Source organism: Corvus moneduloides, chromosome 3 (genome assembly GCF_009650955.1).
Source record: "Corvus moneduloides isolate bCorMon1 chromosome 3, bCorMon1.pri, whole genome shotgun sequence".
Lineage (NCBI taxonomy): Eukaryota > Metazoa > Chordata > Aves > Passeriformes > Corvidae > Corvus > Corvus moneduloides.
Window position 1 is genome coordinate 111,710,147 of NC_045478.1, and position 17,107 is coordinate 111,727,253.

At 41.9% G+C, this 17,107-nt stretch overlaps 1 long non-coding RNA gene across 6 annotated transcripts in view; it reads right to left on the bottom strand.

The window, feature by feature from the left end:
- The window catches only part of LOC116441533, a 28,762-nt gene extending 11,664 nt beyond the window's left edge, over positions 1-17,098 (bottom strand). For all 6 annotated transcript variants that reach the window (XR_004239118.1, XR_004239116.1, XR_004239117.1 and 3 more), the window contains exons 1-3: positions 16,983-17,098; positions 15,661-15,794; positions 8,789-8,886 (exon numbers count right to left, since the gene is read on the bottom strand). This is a non-coding gene — a long non-coding RNA (uncharacterized LOC116441533). The remainder of the gene's footprint in view (positions 1-8,788; positions 8,887-15,660; positions 15,795-16,982) is intronic.
- Positions 17,099-17,107: the final 9 nt, after the last annotated feature.

Sequence of the window (17,107 nt, forward strand, 5' to 3'; positions counted from 1 at the left end):
GACCTATTCCTGCATGGCAAAGCTAGCAGGTGCAGATGGCATGTGAACAAATTTCCCAACCACTGATCTGTCAAGGGCACAAAACAGAAACTACAAATGGTTTTAAGGACAATCACTCAGTTCCTGCCAGGTCATCCACAGATTCTGAAAGCAATTTATTCAACTTGGCTGCCAAAAAGGTTTGAAATAAGGCCACCAACATAGGTGAGGTGTCAGACGACTGCAGTGATATATTCCCCTCTCACAAGACACACAAACAAAATTCTATAAATTTCAATGTCAGCAAACACCAGCAGACACTGCAGCACCACAATCATTCAAACGCACGCAGTGGCAAAGCCTCGTCTTTAAATGCAATCATCTGCTAATGCAGCCAGAAGGGCTGTTCCAAAGTGGCCGCTAGCCCGCAGACAGCCCAGCGGAGCTGTGTCACAGGAGCTGCCAGAGCGAGCACGACCCGGCTCATGGCTCGTGTCTCGGGATGGAAGGAGGAACAGTCATGAAAAATGCTGAAAGTCTGAGGAAGCGAGATTTAGCAGCGTCTGCTGAATGTGTCAAGCAAGGTCAGCGCTGCGGGCGGCTGCTCGCCGTGGCGTGCTGGCCGTCAGGCATCAAAGCCTCACATGAGGCTTTTTCTCCTCCTAAAAGGAGAAAACTTTCTGCCGTGCTTTCGCTCTTCTTTCCCTTTCTACCTGCAAATAACACCCATCTACGTCTGTCCAAGGAATCACCTCACGCTGCCACAAACATAAAGAGATTTTGAGGAGGTCCCCGTTCTCTTCTGAAATACAAAACTTGAGAAAATAACAGGAAATAGCAGAGCAAAGACAGTTTCCAAGAAGCACAGAGCCAAATCAGCACTTTGTTCTTAGTGGGTAAATTAAAAATCTCTTCTGCTGCTCTGTGGAGCAGGGTGAAATATATTAGAAAGACTTATATTGCTGTAGAGCTTTGCATTTGCAAATATTGGCTGCATTTTCATTAGGTTCCAGTCACAAAAACAGGTTGGATAAGGTTGTTAGTGGTAATTTGAAAGCTAAGCAATGATAGCTGCACATACAAGACTGCATCCCTTCCTGCTTCTGAGGGATGAGTTCCTCTCTCCTGAAATGGGTATCAAAGATGATGAGAACGAATTATCTTCTGAATTGCCTGTTTCTCTTTATTGCCTACTGACCATTTGGTGAGAGAAGCTAGCTGGTGTTTAGAGGGTCGTTCATTTTACTTTCTCAATTACTTCTGTTCAATAAGAAAAGTGAATCTGTGTAATAAGAAACAGCAAAGCTGTGTACAATACCATTGCGAGACTCCATCTTTATTGTCTCAATAATTTGGTCTGTTCATTTTCATTAGGAAAAACCCAGAGTTTCCATGCCTTGGCACTAAAGTTTTAGCCTGGGTTCTAGAAGTTAAACTACATGATTTTTGTTAATTTTACTATCCCCATAGTTAACTTACATATCCACATCTAGCAGAGGTACTGCTAAATGGCTACCAGAAATTGGTCTGGAATGGTGAGGTCATAATTCAGGGCACGAGATCAGAGTGTAAAATCTCTATACTCAGGGCTTTGCCAGCTTCAAGGAGAAAAAAGTGGTGAGGAGGAAAGAAAAAAAAATTAAATGCAAGACTGTCCTGTACCCTTCAGATTTTCTTAGATATTCACCAGTGAAATCAGTGAAATATTCTTGAGCAACAGTTAATTTTTAAGCTGATAATATTAAAAATACTACCCAAGGAACACTGAAAATAGTACTGGAAAATGTGACCCGAGTGCTGTGACTTACACTGAGCATGTTAAGGGGAAGACCACGGCTGCTTTGGGTATGGCCTATGCTCTCAGGCACCAGGGTCACACTCCACACAGCCTTTGTGGTTAAAACTTGTTTTCCATGATACAGACACTTCCAATATACAGTGTCAAAGAAAGGCTATTCAGGATAAGATGAACATGTGGTAATACTTCTCATAAGCAGTCTCCCAGTCTCCAAATTCCACAACCATGTGTTCCTCCTGCAGCCAGGAACAGATACCCATGTCTGCTCCCAAGGTCACACAAACAAACCCCTTCCCCTCACAGAATCAAAAGAACCAGTTTATTTGCATACTGTGATAAGTACAAAGATCACTTCAAACTACTCATTTAGATTCAGGCAGAAGCAGTAGGTAAATGGTTGGTATTAACAGAAAGAAGGCGCTTAAGCTTCATGGTATCTAAAGGAGGCCTGGTATTGGAAGATAGCTCTTGTTTCCCATACATACCTGGCATTTGTAGCTGATACACGAGGTTCAGTTCTAACTTGCTGGCAAACACTGTGTGCAGGAAAATGGCACAAGGAGCCTTGAAAACCCAGCACTACTGCCTTTCTTGGCCCTAGAGCTGATTCAGATTTGGCTAAGGTTATGCAAGCACAGATCTGAGCAGTCAAGATACCTGTGCTAGTTTACAAGGCCAGGACTGCTCAGGCAGGAGTCACTCAAACACCCCGGCCACACCACCTGTATCAGAGTGTTGTGAAAGTCACTTGGCAGGTTTGACACCACCCTGAATTCCTTACAGAGGGGAATACTGATCTCCCTACCTTGGTGTTCATATTATACACTGGGACTGTTGAAAGAAGGGCTCATGCCCTGATTGCCTTAAAATTGGAGAAGTAAGGCCAAGAAGGCAGGAATTAAATGCAGAAGTCTGTTATCACATAGAATAATGTAAGAAATAACATTAAAAAAAATAGGATTTAACTTCCTCAGATTTAAGAAGTACTTATCCCTGGATAGGAGCTGTGCTGTTAGACAACACATCCTAGGGTCTACTGTACATATAGTTCTTGCAGAAGATTTATTACTTTCTAGAACCATAAGTTACAGCTTGTTTAATTGAAATATTATTTTGTTACAAGCCCTACTGAAGGGTACATTCTTACTGAGAATTTCAGTGAGGCAAAGAAGGCTTTTTATCACACCTATCTATACAGATTCTTCCATCCTAGATATGTCAACGGATATTTTGTATTTGGTGGAAAAACGTTTGCACTAGGCTAAGCACCTAGATAAAGCACTTTTGTTTTCCGCAGTCAAGATGTATCTCTTTTTACAGACAATGACATAATCTATGTGAAACCCACCTTTCTTTCTTACCAAGTCTGATACAAGGTACACATTCCCTGTGTAGAATAAAAAGGTGTATATTCTCTGTGTTGAATAAATTTTTAGCTGGTGCTAGTAAACATGAGGTGGGTTATTCAAGCCCATGCCTGGAGCTAAATGAAATTTTCAGAGAGGACATGCGCAGAGCTGTTTATTCTGAACAGTTCTTCTGATAAGTTCCTCCTTCATTTTCCATTTAAGCTTTTGTGGTTTTTTCCCTGGGACAAAAGCATAGCTTGCCACTACCAGATATTTCAGCTATGCTGTATTGGGTTGACCCTGAGTTGATGGACAGTCTTTAAGACCAATTACGCTTCTCACAATTTACATATTTAAACCGCACAGAAAGGCGGGACTTCCCCTTTTGTCGGAGCTCGCCTGCTGGAAGGTGGGGGGGGGTCCGAGCCTCCCAGCCCCGCTGGGCCGGGGCCACTGCCCCTTCCCCCCCTTTCCCAACGCTGCGGCACGGACCCTGGGTCGCTGGGGGGGACTGTCCCAGAGCCGCAGGCAGCTAAAACCAGCCATGGACTGCTCACAGCTAAACCCATCCAGCGCAGCTTCTGGGGACAGGTGGGTCCCTCTCCTCTCCATGCGGAGCCGGCGGAGTCAATGGGAGCCGGCAGAGCCTCCTGTCTGCAGCCAGCACACTTCGTGCTGAACTGAAGAGGACACCATGCAGCCAGCAGCACAGAGGGAGCGAGGCTTTCCCCACCGTAAAGCCTGAACAAGAACACCCTTCAACATGGCGGTTTCAGAGTCAGAGAGAAAGAGAAGTGAGTCACGTGGGACGGAGCTGAGCATGGCGACGGGAGAAAAGAGGGCGGTGCCGCGATTCTGGCGCGCAGCTTAAAAGAAACCTTCTTGCATGCCGTGGTAAGAAACTGTAATACCACAAACTGTTTGTCTCTTTAATCCATTTGAAGAACATGGGAGGATGGAGTATCTTCGTGTGCCTGTGAAGAATGCCTATGCCAGCCTATATAGAAGCAGTAAGAGGCTGTCAGAGACTTGTGGAGAAGAAAAGCCTTTGTGTGCAGGCCAAAATAACTTATCCTTAAAAAGATGAATAACCCCATGTGGTGGCCCATGTTTTGTAGTGTGAAGGAACTGTGAGATTTTTCATGGGAGAGATGTTCTACACACAGCAGATTGTTTGTTTCCGGGCGGATCTGCTGTTAGTGGCAGTTTGGGAACCACGTGCAACTGAAGGAAAACCCTTTTTTCCTTAAGCATAAGAGAGAGACTTTTTTCAAGAACTGGAACACTGACTAACATCCCATTTTCTGTTATCCCTTGTGTGAGCTGGGTAAAAGGAGAGAACTGCTGGGGGGGGGGGATTTGCTTTAATTTTGTTTTGTTATTTTCTCTTTACTTTTAATTCTATTAGTAATAAAACTCTTTCATTGTACTGCAACTGTTTAAGGTTTGTGCCTGCTTTGCTTTTCTCCTAATTCTTATCTCACAGAAGGAAAATAAGTAAGTAATGAATATTTTGAACCAAAACCACTACATTTAATTAGTGTTTCTGCCCGGTTTCGAACTCAACCCGCTACATACGTGTTCTCAAATAGTCAAAGGAGGATTATTTTTCAAGTCAACCAAAGCACTAGCAAAACAATGGTGTTCTTACCTACTGAGTTGAAGATCAAAGATAAGGATGTTGATAAGACCTACAGAAAATTGTTCTGGTTCACAAAATATGCCTATTAAACTTAACTTATATGTTCAGGTAGATTGCTTTGTGCACCTGTTACTGGATTTTGTTTTCTCATTCATCTCCACTAGACAAATATATATAATTTCGGAATGATTAGCAGGTTAAGCAAAATTAATAATATCAGTAATACTGACCTAAGAAACAGTTTAAAAAATGTAATCCACATATAGATATAGACCAACTCCTGAAATTATAGTATATTTTCACCTAATAAATAACCAAGTTCCAAATAAATGCCAATAAACCTCCACAAGAATACAATATTGTAAACCTGTCCCTCAGTTCTCTATAAAACAGGGCTGCAAGATGAAAGCAGGTTTACGTTTAGAGAGCTGCTTCCATTTGCCCTTTCTATGTCCCAATGAGGTGACCTTGCCAGTGCTGGAAATCACCAAATATGAAGGAAGTGCCTTCCCCAACTCTTCTGATTTCCTAAGGAAAAAAAGGCCTTTGTCATCATGTTTTGTGTATCAGTGCCTATTCTGCTGTCTTCACTTCCTCTTGGAGTAACTTTTGAATCCAGTGCTGATTTTCAACTAAATTTGAAAACGAATCACAGGTTTCAAGACACAAAATCATCCTAAGTTTAGTGAAAGTAGGCAGCCAGCTGGGAGGAAGAGGAGATCCAGATGGTGTCTCCAGCCATGGAAAAGAATGTAGCAAAAGCCTAACTCTTACTAGGCATCAGATGATCCATCTAAGACAAAGACCATACAGACCAGGGGGAAAACTTGTATGAAGCACAAATCCACTGGAAACCAGGTTTCACTGATTCCATTACTCATGGACTTCTTGCTCATTTCTCTTAGACTTTTCTACCACACACAGGGCTCAGGTTCTCCAAATGCCTGCTCATGCCATTCACAGTCCAAGCTATGCTCTCAGAATAGATCTCCTTAGTGCCCCACTAAATAGTTCTTCAAATACCATTTCCACATATCTACAATTTTTCTCAGCATAAGAAACCATTTTCACATGTGGCCCTATTTAAAATGTGATTCTGCTCACTGGCACTGGTTTGTAAAAGCATATGAGTCAGTGTCATAGGTTAGCAAGCATAGTCCCGGAAGGGATGTCCTTGCTAAGGGGTGCTGACAGCTTCCTCTGGGACCTGATAGAACCTATCAGCTGGCCAGTTTGAATATGGACAATTCTCTGAGCCACTTAAAGTTGTGACCACCTCTGTGATCCACACTTAAGAATAGACAAACCCCCCACAGCTCTCTCTCGTTTCCGGTGTTGGGACAGGTGGCTGCAGGGCCCCGTGTGGGGGCCAGTGGGCCTGGCCAGGCCCTGCTTGGGCCAGGCCGGGCCGGGCCACGGCCACCCTGGAGCCGATGGGCCCTGTTCCACCCACAGAACCCCCCACAGCCCTGCTGTGGGCAGCAGGAGCAGCTTGGCTCTCCCCCCTCTCCACTGCGATAAGCCACATTCCAGCTGCAAGGCCTAGGTGAGATTAACCCTTTTAGTGCTGTGAAGAGCTGAAAACCTGAGGGAAGAGAAAGAGGAGATGCTTAAAGCTGAAATTCTGTTGTGAAGCTATGATAGATCAGAGTATCCCGTTGTAATTTCATGAAGGCATGGGGGGTGGAGCGTTCAACTTGTACTTGTGAGCAAAAGCACCTGCGCTGAGATAGGCAGATGCTGACGCAGCTGTAATTTCATGAGAAGTTTGGACAGGGAGTGATGGAAGCGATGAGGACTTTTGCTCCAAATGGGGAAGGAGAAAACCTCAGTTCCTAGAGATGCTCCCAGAGATAGTCCTAGAGATGAAGATGAGGAAGACCCTTTGCTCCCAGGGAAGGAGAAGGGCCTCTGTTCTTAGAGATGAAATGCTCCCAGAGATGGGTGAAGAGAACTTTTGTTTCTGAACGGCTCAACCTTAAAATTGTACCCCAAAAACCTTCAAGAGTGGACCCTTGAAAGGAGTTGTGGGAAAAGCTGCAAGTCGGGGGAAGGGACTCACATGTGAGCAGAGAGACTCCTCTTCCTAAATGGACTGAACAAGGTTATTATGGAAGTGGTAAACAGACTGAACATCTTAAGGGTTGTCTTTTTACATTGTCAGTGGGAGAAGGGAGGCAGGTGGGGGGAGGAGAAGATTCTGAAGGTGTGGTATAATTTTTTTTCCTTCTTTTAGGTCTGTTAATAAACTTCTTTATATTCTTTCAAGTTTGGTGCCTGCTTTGCGTTTCTCTTAATTCTTATCTCACAGAAGGTAAACAGTAATGAGTATTCTGGACCAAACCACTACACTAAATTGGTGTTTCTGCCCGGTTACAGAACCAAACCCGCTCAGTCTTTTTCTTTCTGTTTGTTGAGCTCAGGTATTCAAATCCCCAAATGGTATTCACTCACCTTTTGTGCAGGCAGAAGTCCTGCCCATGATGCCATATGCTTGTGAATTATCAGAAGGGCTTCAGGCTGTGTAGAGGTGATTTCTTCTACATCTAGCAGTGCCAGTGGACGGGACTAACCACCTCAGAACTTTCTGACCACTCTTCAGGGGTGCTAACAGAAGAGTCCATGGCAGTACTGCTAACTCAGATGAGGCAAAGCCAGCTGCCATACTTCATACCTCAGGATTTTAAACTGCTTAAAATGATACACCTAATTGTGCTTAGTATGAATTAGGGAGAACCCATAAAAAACTTCTCCGTGACAGGTCGGTTTGTAGCAGCTAGAAGCACCCATGTGGCTCTGGATGGAAAACCTCTTTCCTCTCTGCACAGCTGTATCTGGAACAAAACATCTGTCCATGTCCTTACCCAGCCAAGGCTGTGGCTATTGTTGTTTTAAGAAAGCAAAAATCAGAGAGTCTTTAGGATTCCAAAACCACCTACTCAAAAAAAGAAAGCCATATTTCTCCAGCAACACAGACATTATAAGGTCCAAGTTTACTGCGCTCCTTCATAGAGCAAAATACTGTCTGGCACATTTTCCAATCCCATCAATGCTGTGATGGAGTGAAAATTCAATTACTGCTCAGAACAACTGTTATGACTCAGCCTTCAACCTAAAAGTAGTGATCAGTACTGATTATCTGTACCAAGCAAGTTTTGCACATTCTTTCACAGTTTCAGTGGCCTTTTTAAAAACCAAATACACACAAAAGGGAGGTGCTCCTCTTGACTCCAAATAAATCTGAAATATTTTGGTATTTTGATATTCAAAACTTAGCATGTATCTCCTAAATTAACAAGTACCTTAATACTAGGAGGTAGTAGTAGGCTCTTTTCCACTCCCCAGCCATCCACTTTCATAAATTGCCAGGAAGATGGAAGACTGGAGTCCCCTGTTTCTCTTCCACATGAAGTGAAATGGCCAGTGGGGTTCCATGTTATCAGCATGTTGAATGTTGGAATAGGCAGAGAATGATCACACAAGCCTTATTTCTTTAGGGAATCGGGCTTGAAGAATCATCCTCCACCCACTTTTTGCACTAAAAAGACAGCTATTAACTCCCAGATCTACCTGTGACAGACAAAGGAAGTGAAGAAACAAAACAAGTAAGTAATGATGTTAACTGAGGAATAAATTACTTTTGGTAGTCAGATAGAGGAGAAGCCTCCGAGGAAATGTAATCACCACACCCTGCCAGTTATTAAAGGATTGTGTGGAAGCCATGGCTGGGCGACTGCTTATGCAAACTTAAGGAAATGTTTGCTTAATAAAAAGATTAAACAGAAGGTTCCCTGACAACGTCTACTGTGCCTAACAGGACTCTTACAGAAAGCACGGGCTCTCATTCAGATCCTTCCAGGCAGACTGTGGTGTCTGTGTGAAACAGACAGATCCGTGCACGCACAGGTTAACTGCAGGATTCAAGCCACAGGGGGAAAAGGGGAAAATGCTATTTTTTGTCTACAGACTGTGACAAAAAACAAGATCAGAAAATTAGTTCTGTTATGGATCAAGACTTACATGCATGTGTACTTTCCAGGCAGAGCAGAGTTGCAACCTGTTCTATTTGAAGGATTTGTTGTTTAGCAAACTTTCAAATGAAGACTTTTCACATGCACCTGAATGAAAAAATTGTAAATTGAGATTTGGCCCAAAATACATATTTTTAAAATGTGGAGCTGTAGGGAAAAATTAATCAATAGATACACAAAATTTACAATAATAAAATTTACAAGTATAATTCCTACTGTGAATATTCAGCAGAAATGAACAACGCTGCAGAACTCTTCTTGGTTACATTTTTACCAGTGAATGGTACTGTTCACATTCTTCAAGAAGATTAGAAGTGGGAGGTTGCATGGAGCTACTCTGATTCATTTAATCTTTTTTTGTCTTTTTCCAACTAAGCATTTTCACAGGGGAAAAACAATGATGTCATCAAGTTCCTCTCTCTGCTGAGACTGTATAGTTGCAAGGTCTTCTGCTGATTTATGGATTAGAAAATTTCAGTGATATTACTAATAAAAGTAGGTTATCTTGCCATTACTGTGTGGTAGATCATGAGGGAGATGGAAGTACCTCATGACCTGCTTGTACACCACAGTTAGGGGATGAAGAAACACCCAACATTCCAGGATACCAAAAAGGAGACCAGAATTAGGCACAAATTTTATTTGAATAAATCAACTCCATATTTTGTTAGTTATTCTTGTTTGCAACATGATCTGATACCCAGATGAGAATGAGACAGATTAAATTCAGCATCTGCAGTGTGCTGCAGTCTTTCCTGCTACAACTGCTGATCCAAATGTTAAAAAAAATCCAGGAAAACTCACACAAGCTTCACATTAAAAGTATTAAATTAATTAGCTACATTTTTAATTACTAGGCAAAAAGGACAAAATTAGTTGTTGCCATCTTCACTATGCAGGCTGCTTGTCGTTGTGATGTTTAAGAAAAAGGGCTGAGATGCTGAGTTATTTATGCCCAGCTCTGACTCCATTTGGATCCGAGCTTAACTAAGCAGAGACAGCAATGAGTTACTACTCAAGGCTGCCACCTCCTGTCTTAAATCTCCACTCCCTTACGAGCTGATTAGTAACCTGATCAGGGTGTTCTCCCAACACCGGCTTTGATGGTAAAGCTAATTCTGTGTAGAAAGGATGTTTCCTCAAAAATAATCAGAAACGAATATTTACATAAGTTACAGGAACTAGAGCAACCATGCAATATGTCGTATCCATCTTACAAGCAGCTATTGATTTCCATGGATATCCAAAGCTTTGAGACCTAATGAAAAAATAAAATATTATTTCCTTCTCAAGCAGCACTATGCTGTGTGTCACTGTTCTGCATCTCAGCAGACAGGCCTATCCATCTTATTATGCACATTAATCAATTGCCAGAAAAAAATACATTACTCACATCTGAAATGTGCTACTGCATTTATAAACTGTTGATTAAAGAGAGAAAGGTTGCATTTTTTCCCCGAGTATTAATACTAATTTAAAGTACAAGTGGCATCAAAACTGCCAACGTTGAGAAATCAGAGGACAATCTTACACTTTGCACACTCCAGATGTCTGACAGTTCTCTGCTTCTAATCAATTAGGCAACAACCTCACAGTTTTTTATTCGCATCTGAGACTTTCTCTTCATGAGCCTGTCTACTGGAATCCAAGTAAATGCACATTCCTCTCTTACTATCTAGTCTGAGACATCAATATCTCCCTAATCAAGAAGCATAAAAATTCTCATACAAAAGTTTTAAGTACATCCAATGTTCACCCGCAAAATACAAAAAACCCAAACAAAACAAAACACCCAGAAAATCTGTATTTCCTTTCCTTCTTGTTTGTCTTATTCAATTTGAAATTCAGGGCAAATAATCTCTAGAGAATTGCTAGTTGAACGTTTGTGATATTGAGTGTGACAGGAGAAGAGAGGTTTTCCTTATTTTAAGGTAGTGATGCATCCACAAATTTGAGCTGTTTCCCCATTTTCATTCTCAGTCTTAGTAAGTCTTTGGACTTGGTTAAAAACAAAAGGCTTTAAAAATACCAAGTCTTTTGAGAAAAAGTGAAAGGTGCAATTCAAACTCCCAGCACTAACAGATATTGATAATTTGTATGCCTTCTGGAAAAACTACTTTATGAAAGACACTGCACTTCATTCAGAAATGTCTCTCTCATTTATTCAAACCTCCCTGGTCTTCAAAATATTGTATAGAGCTCTCCAAGCATTGCAGGACCCTGAGCAGGAGAGCTTGAAAACCCCTGCAGAACAGCGGCACCGTAGGCCTTCCTGCATCCCACAGACCACGGAACCAACCAACAGGTGTTTCCATCTCCAAACTTCTTGCATGTGGAATACTTGCAGGATTGAATCCATCGGGATTGAATCTCTCCAATATCCTTGCACGTGGCCTATTTACTAAGCCCACATGTCCTACTTCAGTGGTGCTCTCTGCTCTGAAATTTTTGTTGCACCTCATCTTGCTTCAGTCATTGCAACTCGTAAAATCACAGAACCACAGAATGGTTTGGGTTGGAAGGGACCTTAAAGATCATCCTGTCCAACCTCCTGCCATGGGCAGGGACACCTCCCACCAGACCAGGCGGCCACAAGCCTCATCCAACCTGATCCTTAACATTCACAGAGATGGGACATCCACAGTGTCTCTGGGCAGTCTGTGCCAGTGTCTAACCACCTTTGTTATAAAAAATGTCTTTCTTATGTCCAATCTAAACCTGCCCTCTCAGTTTAAAACATTGTCCCTTGTCCTGTCACTGCAGGCCTTGGTAAAAAGTCTTCTGCTGCTTTTCCTATAAAGCCCTCTTCTAGTACTGAAAAGCCAAAATAAAGTCTCCCCAGAACCTTCTCTTCTCCAGGCTGAACAACCCTAGCTCACTCAGCCTGTCTTCATAGGAAAAATGGAAAATCTCACTGCTTTCTAGCTTCTAATATGTATAGTATTTTATAGCAACCACAGATACACTCATGTAAAAGTATTTGGTAAGGACTGATTTTACAAGTGCAGAAAACACATAAAGAATGGTAAAAAAAAAAAATCCATGAATCGATTTGTTAAAAGTAACATTTACCCATGTAGGGCCTAAGTTCACCACAATAAAGAATGAATTTATTTGAAACCACTTTCTTTGAAAATCTGAGATGTAAATTGACTTCAGCTACCAGAATTAAGCAAACTACATCAAAATGCTATTTTACATATGCTGTGGATGAGTTTTGAAAATTGCATTTATTTATTTAAGAACTCAGTATTCAAGCTCAGAGTGTTAAAAAATCAGTGGTGTGGTTAATGCACAGGACTGGGTATCAGATGATTTAGATTCTACTCTTGGCTCTGTCTCAGACTTCCCCTATGAGATCATCACTTACAATTGTCTTTTCAGAATTGGCATCTAATTTTGGATAACCCAGCTTTGCCTGCCAGACTTTAATATCTGGAACCCAGTTTTCAGAAAATGGTTTAATTCACTTCAGCTGGTATAAAAAGAATTCGAAATCTCTGGAAATCAGGTTTCTGAAACTCTGACATTCCATTGGTTGTCATTTATATCTGTGGAAAGTGGCCTCAAAATGTTACCAGTGTTGTAAGTGGAGAATTCAGATTTATTAATACTTTGCATCTGCTGCACATGCCTAAACAACTACAAAATATTTAGGGCAATGGAGAACAGGGTCCAGAGAGAGCATCCAGGGGTTTCCCATGAGTCCAGTGTCCAACAAATCTCATCTGCACATTTCACTGCTTCATCTTAAGGCCTCAGAAATTAAACTGTTTCAAATAAGAAGCATAGCTGTAAAGGCAGATTTTCTTTTCCATAAAACTATTTGTGGCCCCTAAATTTCAGTGAAATCAACACAAGTATATGCCCTGCACGGATCTGGGCTTTTGTGACAAAGTATCATCACATCTACAGTGGTCAAAATTCATGATGATTTGCAGTGCCTGAACTCTATAGGATAACTTCGTTTGAAATGCAGTTTTAAAAGTTTCGAATGGCAGATGGGACATATGCTAGAGATACCACATGAAATGGAATTTTTGTTGAATTTAAAACACAAAGTGACCTTTACAATGTGTTCTCATGTTTATCTGGAAATGAGCTAACAAAAATAAAAGTTCATACTCTGTACCCCTGTGACGCTAAAAAGGAAAAACATTTTCTCCGCCTTGTGAAGAAATGTTTGTGAAAAGTACCCAACAATAAAAACCTGTCCTCATAGTATTTTAATTAAACAGCCAAATATCTCACTCAAGAATCCTCATGTAACCTTCACTGGATCATACCATCTGTGTGAAGATGTTTTGCAATTATGCCAGTTCTTCCAGCTCAGATGACTCAGAATGGGTGGTGCTTACAGGGAGGAGAATCCAGACCCTTTTGTCCTTCACAGAAATCCAGGCCCGCTCAACACTCTCGGTCTGGTGCATTTTGACAACCAAGTTGTCTTTTCTTAGCAGGAGAATTATCCTGCTTTGGCCCCCATGGCCACGCTGCCTCTGGCACCTGAGCGCGGTTGGCTTTGATAACAAGGAAAGTGAGATATTCAGGATTTGGTGAAGGTCAGAGTCCCTTAATGCTAATGAGGTAGTCATACAGTGTTGAAGGTGTGTCTGCTGAGGGCTCACCTCCCCTTTAAACCATGATCTATTCAAAAGTATCCAGACAGTTTTTAGCTTACTTCATCCACAGTTTGATAAATCCAGAAAACGATCAGCGTTTAGTCAGGGGACACTTTCTGTGAATATTTCTAGCCTTCTATTTTTGGTAAAGTAATGAAATAAATCCAAGACAAAGGTAAAATGCCTCAATAAGAAACCAAACAGATTATTGAAGAGAACAGATTAATGCTAGTTTTCAGGTAGAGTGTCTTTCTCCTGCCCTGCCAATACAACATTGGAACCAGCCTCATCAGCATAGGAACTGGCCTCAGTTTCTACAGCCAGCCAGAGTTTGCAGGTCCAAATTCCATACACCTACACTGGGAGAGAGGGCTCTGTGGGGAGTGGAAGTAAGACTAAGGAACACACTGTTTGCTTTGCTGTGAGCAAGATATCACTGGTTCCTCCTAGACCCTCCCTACTCTTCCATACTGAGCAGAGCTACGGGACAGCTGTTCCAATAACCCATTTTCCCTTTTAATTCTGAGTATTTCCTGCCTCTCTTTGTATGCCTGCACATTAGGATAAGCACAGAGCACTTAACTGGCAAGTTCATAAAAGTCTATCAAACTCAGTATAAGACAGAGGTAGTACTCTCTCTGATAAGCTTCAGCACTCTGCTTAGTCATCATACTTTTATTATCTTCTATCACGACATATTGATCTCTCACAAAAGTCACAGCAAGTCACAACACCTTCTCCTGGTAGGAAAACTGTGGATAGTTCTCTCCATGGCTTTAACAAGGAGCAGCAGCTAGTAGACAGTAGGTTTTTGGAGGACAAATCTTTTATTTACACAATATTATACAAAGATCACTTTTCAACTTACTGCAAAAACTCTAAGTTATGAAGTGTGTTTACAAAATGACTCTGAAGATAGGAAACAATCGGATTTTTTTTCTTCTGTTTGCTTATTTCTTTACAACCTTCTAAGCAAGTTGCACTAACTGAAATATGTGCAATATATACACAAAGAAGATAATTCAAACGTATATAGCACCCATCAATTAATTGATTTTTAAGCTTTTCCATTTCTTTGCATTGTATGAATGACCTAAGAAAGAAATACCAACTCCTGTGTACTTGGGGTGTAGTTAAAACAAATCTTATTCTCTGTTACCCTGCTCACAGCAAATAACACTGATGAGTGCAGACCACAATAAAAGTTCCTTTCCTGTTAAAGAAAAATCTCAGTTCAACTAAATCAGTAAAATAAGTTTTAAAAGAGATGTGTGTTCAAACCACATTATATTTCATCTCCTGCACTGTACATGACATTTAGTAAAATAGAAAAATCTTTTAAGGCTATCCAACAGCTAACAGCAACAACAGTTGGTAGTAAGAACAGTGGTGAATTTATTGACTATACCACGCAGGATGCAAGTTCTGGTACTTCTGGTACAGAACTTGTATCCCTTTGTTATGGAATCTTTATGCTGGGCTATAAACAGCAAATTAACCATTTATATTTGGCAGACTTCAGCATCACTATTTCTTGACAGACTTCAATTACGCTATAAATTCTGATGGCAAATATCAAACTAACCCTTTGTCATACAGAGTTTTCTTGAACTGCTAGCCTAAATTCCTGGCAGGAAAAGGCTCATCTGATAAAAGTTACAAAACGTTATTAAAAAGGAGTTGCGTGTTATATATAACCTATTTAAGGATCTAGTGAATATCTAACCTCAGAAAAGTGAGTGAAGGAAGTTTGCTCTTTTTTTACTTCATGTCTGCCATATTAAAAGAAAGTTTGCCTTGGAGCAGAGTAAATGTTGCCATCACATGAGGAGGCATAGCTGAAGCATTCTGCCTGACAAATAATTTGAACCCAAAATGAAACATTTCTCACTCAGAGATTGCAGATGCTTTATCCATGAGCATTAGTATGATGTGGCATGGTACCATATCCAGCTTTGTGGGACTAAGACACAGGTGGGTTAAGTGCTGTGTCCAGAATCACCCAACAAGTCCAACAGCAGAGTAGGAAACAGGGTGTCGTTTCCTAGAGCCCTCTGCGCTAGGTTCAACAAGCTGAGGGATTTAAAACATACAGATTAATTAATTTTTCTGGACAATTGCTTTTAAGGCAATTGCTTTATGCCTCTGTCTTCAACCAGCAACGTAAACCATGCCATGCTCTGAAAAGCAGATTAACATATGAACATTTATCATATGTATGTTAGAAAGCAATCCATACCCAGGAAAAGCTGTGCAGCTGACCAGGATGTCCTTCCATCACAGCTGCGTGCCACTGGATTAGTCCATGTTTGTTTCCATAGCCTCTTTGTCCTACTAGGTATGACAACCCTGTTGTTTCCTCATTGTCAACATCTGGATGTGATTAAAGTTAAAAAAAGGTCAAATATTATGGCCTATATTCTGGTATTTTTAAGATTTCTGATTGTTCCCACTATTCTGTAAAATTAAAGGTAGAAAAAAAATTATAGCCATAAACTCATACATCTATCCCTATGTGATAGGAGAAATGGGTTTAAGGCCTTTACAAAAGATTTGATCTGAACGGACCCGTGAGGTTCTGGAAGAATGGGTGTGGGGGTCGTTACCAACATCAAGCCACGCTAGTTTGTTCCAGAGCCAAGCACAGCCTGAACTTCTGAACTTTAGGGAAAAATGCACAGACTTAATAGACTCATGAGTATTAGCTTCTCCACCCAGAGTGGGTTAAAAGCTAATTTTAATGGTCATGCAATGCATGATAAGGGGGGGATACATGTTCAAAGGCGAATATGTAGTACATGGTTCGGAAACGAGGAGGGCAATATGCGTCCTCCAAAAAGTTGAGAGAAACCCCACAGGGGTATGGCCCAGTGGGCTCTCTCCCTTTATTCAAATAAAGTTGATTTTTGCAGGACTCCTCTGTCTCCATTGTGGACACTGGCCTTTTGCAGCATGGTTTCCCACACAATATGTAACTCTCTTAACTATCCAACCCCCCTCGTGGTTATATTCTTTGGGTGATACCTAATTGTAACAGGCTGCTGTTCACAGCGGACTGACATAGCTCATGGCATGAAAGGAAAAACCTGGGCTTCTCGTAGAAGTCGGTGGAATTTGGGGCAACACAATAAACAAATATTGGGCTGCCTGAGACAATGGAGGAAGTCATACTTATCCTTTACATATATTGGGCTGCCCGAGACAATGCAGGAGGTTGTACTTATCCTTTACAAATATTGGGCTGCCAGAGAGGAGCCAGGAGATCACACTTATCTTTTCCTTTATTCAGAGCCCATCCCGCAAATGCAAGCTGTTCACCAAGCAGACCTGGGCAAGGCCTCCTGGAAGGAGTAAAAGTTCTTCCAGGATGTCTAGCTATGGAATAACACAATATTCATGGCAAACAGAATCTTTTAAGAGCTGCCTGATTTGGCTCAGTCCGAGGATAGCGGGCAGACAGACCCCCGCGGGGAGGGGAAGGCCTGAGGGGGAAGGCGAGCAGCCCCTCAGGAGACCCGTCCCCACCTCGGCATCGGTAGGAGACGAAAATAAAGAGCCGACCTGGTAACTTGGGGTAGCTCGGGGACGCTTGGGGCGCCTCGGGGACTCGGTTTCGGGGCCACTTTGCCGCCCGGGTCCGGCCTCCGCCGCCGCCGCCGCCATGGCAACGGGGGCGGGGCCGGCGG